At 44.2% G+C, this 6,679-nt stretch overlaps 1 long non-coding RNA gene across 1 annotated transcript in view; it reads left to right on the forward strand.

Annotated features, from left to right (window-relative positions):
• The window catches only part of LOC308480654, a 635,674-nt gene that overhangs the window by 548,540 nt on the left and 80,455 nt on the right, over positions 1 to 6,679 (forward strand). The gene's annotated exons all lie outside the window — the stretch shown is intronic.

Genomic DNA, 6,679 nt, shown 5'->3' on the forward strand with positions numbered 1-6,679 from the left:
ATGGGGTCATTTGATGCTCTGTATGCCAACCATTCATTATACAGATGATTCTTGAAGTTTTTGCATTCCTCATCGAACCATTTTTTGTGGAAAAACTGTTTACCATGCTTTGTGGGGGACCGAGCTAGTGTTGGTTTTAGAAGTTCTACTAAATCGTCATATATTGGTAGAGGCTCATCCGCCTGCATAAGGGAAGCTCTTTTTATTTGGAGCTGATCAGACCAGAGAAGTTCGTTCAGCTGCTGGGCCGAATTGGAGGTCCATTTAAGGGCTGTAGGTCTTATCTCCAGATGGTCATTTGATAGGTGCACAAAGGAGTGTCTATCAAGATCGTCAGCCAAAGTCAAGGAAATTTCTAGAGGGAAGTGGTCACTCTCCAATCTTGAAGCCACCTTAAAGCTGGATATTTTTGGGGTAAGGTCAGGAGATATCCATACAAAATCAATAGTGGATGCACGTGAACCTGACCAATAGGTGAATTCGGCAGGGTAGTCCGAGCTGATTGCCCCATTTAGCAGAAGGAAATTGAGGGCCAGCAAGGTTTGCCTGCATTTGAAACCTGCGTACGTGGCTATGTTATCTTTGAATTTCCTTGGTAAAAGATCTGTAGTCATAAGAGGTGAAGAAGGGTACTTGTTAAATTTAGAGAATAATATTTGGTCAGTGTGTGACAGGCGTCCGTTAAAATCTCCCGCCAACAGAAAGGTGGCTTCGGGGTATTTATCAAAAAGCGTTTCCAATGTCACTTGAATTTCCTGCCATCTCAGATCAACCAAATTTCTCTTCACTGATTGAGCCTGATTCTTAGCATATAGAGATCTAATCTGGATGGCTGCTTTAGATGCATTAGTTGTTATATAGTCTCTATGGGCCAGAAAAGACCTATTTGACCGTATTACTTGTCCCAGATATTTAAAGCAGTTAACCTGCTCTAGGGGGGTCCCGTTCATCGACCATCGATGGAGTCTCGGTCGGGCAGAGAAACCTTGTCCTTCATAGCTGATTAAAGTTAGCTGTCGGAAGGAGCATGGTGGGAATAGTGAATGCATCTTTGTGCGAAGGGGTGGTGCTTGCACCCAGCCAGAAAGTGGTAGTGTGGCCACTCCTGAAAAGTCCACCCTGGACCCAGTGTTATATTTTTTAAATAATAATAATAATAATTTTTTATTTATATCCTGCCCTCCCCAGCCAAAGCCGGGCTCAGAGCGGCTAACAAAAGTAAAAATAGCACAGTTTACATAAAATCACAGTCAATTAATTGAAATACATTCTAAAATCAATTCAGAATCAAATTAATGGCAACCATTGGGCTAGAGTTCTATGAAGATTACAGAAGGAGAGAGGGAGTCAGACTGTGCCTTGGCCAAAGGCCTGGTGGAACAGCTCTGTCTGCAGCCCTTGTGGAAAGATGTCAAGTCCCGCAGGGCCCTAGTCTCTCGTGGCAGAGCGTTCCACCAGATCGGGGCCACGGCCGAAAAAGCCCTGACTCTGGTCGAGGCCAGCCTAACCTCCCTGTGGCCCGGGATCTCCAAGATGTTTTTATTTGAAGACCCTGAGGGCTCACTGGAAGGACAGATCGTGAAGCTGAGGCTCCAATACTTTGGCCACCTCATGAGAAGAGAAGACTCCCTGGAAAAGACCCTGATGTTGGGAAAGATGGAGGGCACAAGGAGAAGGAGACGACAGAGGACGAGATGGTTGGATGGTGTTCTTGAAGCTACCAGCATGAGTTTGATCAAACTGCGGGAGGCAGTGGAGGACAGAAGTGCCTGGCGTGCTCTGGTCCATGGGGTCACGAAGAGTCGGACACGACTAAACGACTAAACGACAACAACAAGGTCTTCCGTGGAACATGCCAGGAGAGGCGGACCCAGTGTTATTTAACATCCAAGTTGCAAGGTATTTGAGAGGCTTGTAGCAGTGTAGTTGCATACATTATTGGAGGAAACTGATTGTCTTTTAGACCTGTTCCAATCTGTGTTTGGGAGTGAATCAGCTATGGTTGCCCACCATTTTTCAGGAGAGGGAAGGGTGCATTTATTAGCGCAGAAAGTATTTGATCTGATGTGTAGAGATCTTTCCTATTCTACTTAATTCAAGAGGGTTCTGGAAGCTTCCCGGTGTGAAAGAAATAAGCAGAAGGTTCATGATGATGTTTGGGTTATTCCTCCAGAGAAGCTGAGTACTGTTGGCTTAAACTGGCTCTGTTATCTCTGCTTCGAGGTCATGCTGACTATAATAACAAGGCCAGACAGAGCCTGGGTTTCCTTTTTCTTTCTATCTCTCTTCCTTCTGGTGTGGTGTTCTGTATATAGCGTTAAGGTTTAGTCTTATTATAAGTTATTGTCAGTTTGTTCTGTTTGGGAGGTTGGGCTCAGCTTCCCACCTCCTGTATTGGAGGAGATGTCATCAAGGTGTCTAAGGTCCATGAATAACCATAGTTTAGAGGTCCCGGGCCCTAAGAAAGCCAGACTATCCTCCACCAGGGCCAGGGCTTTTTCAGGGATGGCTCCGCCGTGGTGGAACGCTCTGTCCCACGAGACTAGAGCCCTGCAGGACTTGATCTCCTTTTGCAGGGCCTGTAAGACAGAGCTATTCCGCCTGGCCTTCAATTTGAATTAGCCTGTTACAGATAGGTAGCCGTGTTGGTCTGCCATAGTCAAAATAAAAAAATCCTTCCAGTAGCACCTTTAAGACCAACTAAGTTAGTTCTTGGTATGAAAGCTCATACCAAGAACTAACTTAGTTGGTCTTAAAGGTGCTACTGGAAGGATTTTTTTTATTTTTTATTTTGAATTAGCCTGATCCTCTGTTCCCTTCTCCCTTTCCTCTTCTATGAAGAAACCCTTTCTGGGACCCCACATTTAAATTCTTCCCTGGTCTCTTTGCTGGCCCTAGTAGGACCAACTTGGCCAGTTAGCCCTGGTGATCATTTGATGTCTACTGACTGGGGTCCCCCCCCCAATGAACCCTGAATTTTAGAATTTTATTGATATTGATGCTGCATTTTATGTTGTATTTTATGGTGTTTTTAAGTCGCATTTTAATCAGTGTTTTATATTTGCTGTTAGCCGCCCTGAGCCCGGTTTTTAAACCAGGAAGGGCGGGGTATAAATAAATAAAAAAATATTATTATTATTATTCTATGAAGGGGGAGAAAGTCATTCACTGAGGCTTGTGTGCCCGGATTACAAAATCAGCTGATGTCACTAGCTGCCAGGGTTTTGAGAACCCATTTCTGCTAACCAGGAATTCGCTCCTGCTTGCTTCTCTCCTCCATCGAAGAGTATTGATAGTATCTTTTTGCACCTGTCCGCCAGTTCTTAACTGTACAGAGACCATATTTCAGCACTGCCACTTTGGTTAACGCTCCCCCCTTGGCCATTACCATTCAGCTGCATAGAACATAATAGGGCTTACTGTCTAACTATCGCTGACAGGCGATCACTTCCCAGCATCCACTAATCCCTCAAACCTACCAGCTGCACAGGGCAAAACAATGGTCCTACAGAAAAAAGTTGATTCTGTATAAAGAAAAGTACTGCAAACCAGTCCAGAACTGAGCAGGAGAAGGTTCTAAAATCCTGTTCCACGTTCTCTGTCCCAAGGGTGGGGGGGCGGTAGCTACCCCCTCTGTGAAACAGGTGAAGATCTAACATCAATTATTATTGTTGTTATTGTTGTTAATTATTATTTATACCTCACCCATCTGGCTGGGTTTCCCCAGCCACTCTGGGCGGCTTCCAACAAGAGATTAAAAATACAGTGGTACCTCGGGTTACATACACTTCAGGTTACATACGCTTCAGGTTACAGACTCCACTAACCCAGAAATAATACCTCGGGTTAAGAACTTTGCTTCAGGATGAGAACAGAAATCGTGCTCCGGCAGCGCGGCGGCAGTGGGAGGCCCCATTAGAGGAGCATATTACAGTGGTACCTCAGGTTACATATGCTTCAGGTTACAGACTCCGCTAACCCAGAAATAGTGCTTCAGGTTAAGAACTTTGCTTCAGGATGAGAACAGAAATCGTGCTCCTGCAGCGCGGCGGCAGCAGGAGGCCCCATTAGCTAAAGTGGTGCTTCAGGTTAAGAACAGTTTCAGGTTAAGAACGGACCTCCGGAACGAATTAAGTACAGTGGTGCCCCGCAAGACGAATGCCTCGCAAGACGGAAAACTCGCTAGACGAAAGGGTTTTGCGTTTTTTGAGCTGCTTCGCAAGACGAATTTCCCTATGGGCTTGCTTCGCAAGACGAAAATGTCTTGCAAGTTTGTTTCCTTTTTCTTAACACCGTTAATACAGTTGCGACTTGACTTCGAGGAGCAACTCATAGAACGCAGTGTACATAGTAGCCTTTTTTGAGGTTTTTAAAGACTTTGGTGATTTTTGAAGCTTTTCCAAAACTTCTTTTGCAGCCATTTGGTAAGTTAAGCTTTTAAAACTTTTTTGGGGGGTTTTGGATTTTGGGTTGGGGCGTTTGGAATTCAAGGACTTGGTGCTGGGGAGGGGTTTGCAAGAATCTGAAAGCTTGTGTGTGTTTTTTCCGCATTTTTATGATTTTCTGTGACCATTGGGCAACTCTGCTGTTTTTTTAAAAAAATTCTGGGTTTGAATTTTGAAATGCTCTTTACAGTATGTGTGACTTTAAAGAGCACTTAATAAACTCTTGTTGTACCAAATTTGGCTTTGTTTGGACTTTTTTTGACCATAGGAACGCATTAATTGATTTTCAATGCTTTCCTATGGGAAACCGTGCTTCGCAAGACGAAAAATTCGCTAGACGGAAAAATTCGCGGAACGAATTAATTTCGTCTTGCGAGGCACCACTGTACTTAACCTGAGGTACCACTGTACATTAAAACATCAGTCATTAAAAACTTCCCTAAACAGGGCTGCCTTCAGATGTCTTCTAAAAGTCAGGTAGTTGTTTATTTCCTTGACATCGGATGGGAGGGCGTTCCACAGGGCAGGCGCCACTACTAAGAAGGCCCTCTGTCTGGTTCCCTGTAACCTCACTTCTTGCAGGGAGGGAACCGCCAGAAGGCCCCCGGAGCTGGACCTCAGTGTCCGGGCAGAGCGATGGGGGTGGAGACGCTCCTTAATTTCAAAACTGTAGCACAAACTTGGTCCACGTTCATTACCAGTGGTTAGGGTTCATTACCAGTGCCCACAGTTAGGGGCTACTTGCCCACTTCCAGAAAAGGGGGGGGGGAGAGAGAGAGAGCTTAGAAAATGCAAAGAAATAGTCAAGCTACGGCTGAACATGGAAAGATGAGAATCAACAACTGGAAGCTTCAAAAGCATGCAAGGTTTTAACAACTTGCTGGTCCAAAACCATTTGGATACTGTAATCACTCCAAAATGGAAAATGAGCGAGGTCCCAACCAAAGAAGAGTGGCAGCTTAAGTTGACAGAATATTCACAACTCACAGACTTAACATATAGAAAAAGAGAAGAAGAACATAGGTTTAGAGAAGATTGGAAAACGTTTATGGGAAATAACTGTGTACAGCTGAAAACGCTGGCCACATTAAGATAAATTCAACAGTGTAAATAAGTTGTGATGGATGTACTAATGGAATACTGAAAGGTATAGTTTCTGTAAACAAGGCAGGGATTTATATGTAAAATGAACCACACAAAGAGAAGAAGGGAAGTCATTGAGGATGTGAAAATGAGTATTTTAAATTGTAAAACAGAAAATTCAATAAAAATTATATACAAAACCATTTGGATAATCTTACATAACATAGCAATGCACTCAAGGTGACTATATTCGAAGGCAGCAATTTTGCAGGACATTTTTAAGCCGTTGCAGAAGAGACAGTGTTAGACTTGGGCCTTGGCTACATCAGAGTTTAAGATTGTTTTGCAGGTATTTCTGTTCCAGGGGCGTAGCGTGCCCCTCCCCACAAGGCCCTTTCCACTGGCCTAGGGGGCGATGCCCAAACTCACCCAGACCTACAAAATAGGCTCCTCGAGGCCGGAGGAACATCGTCCGGCTATTGTTTTAATATTCTGTAAACCGCTTTGGGATGTGGGTGGCGCTGTGGGTTAAACCACAGAGCCTAGGACTTGCCGATCAGAAGGTCGGCGGTTCGAATCCCCGCCACGGGGTGAGCTCCCGTTGCTTGGTCCCTGCTCCTGCCAACCTAGCAGTTTGAAATCACGTCAAAGTGCAAGTAGATAAATAGGTACCACTCCGGCGGGAAGGTAAACGGCGTTTCCGTGCGCTGCTCTGGTTCGCCAGAAGTGGCTTAGTCATGCTGGCCACATGACCCGGAAGCTGTACTCCGGCTCCCTCGGCCAATAGAGTGAGATGAGCGCCGCAACCCCAGTCGGCCACGACTGGACCTAATGGTCAGGAGTCCCTTTACCTTTACCTTTTAAACCGCTTTTAGATTTTTATTATATGTACGGTGAATACTTATCTACTTTTTGAAACTTTCACCTATTATCCTTTTCTTTTACTTCTTTAATTTTTCTTTGTTTTTTTTCTTTTTTCTGATATATTATATTTCATTTCATTCCTTCATTGTGAATAGCATTTTATAGAGGTATAAATAACTGTAAATATGAAAAGAGGCAAAGTATTCTCTAATTTTTTTTCCTTGGTTATATGTATTTCCCCCCCCCCCTTGGTATTTTATTTTGTTGTGAATATGTATGTTTTCTAA

This window comes from Podarcis pityusensis (genome assembly GCF_964106645.2).
Source record: "Podarcis pityusensis genome assembly, chromosome: 6".
Lineage (NCBI taxonomy): Eukaryota > Metazoa > Chordata > Lepidosauria > Squamata > Lacertidae > Podarcis > Podarcis pityusensis.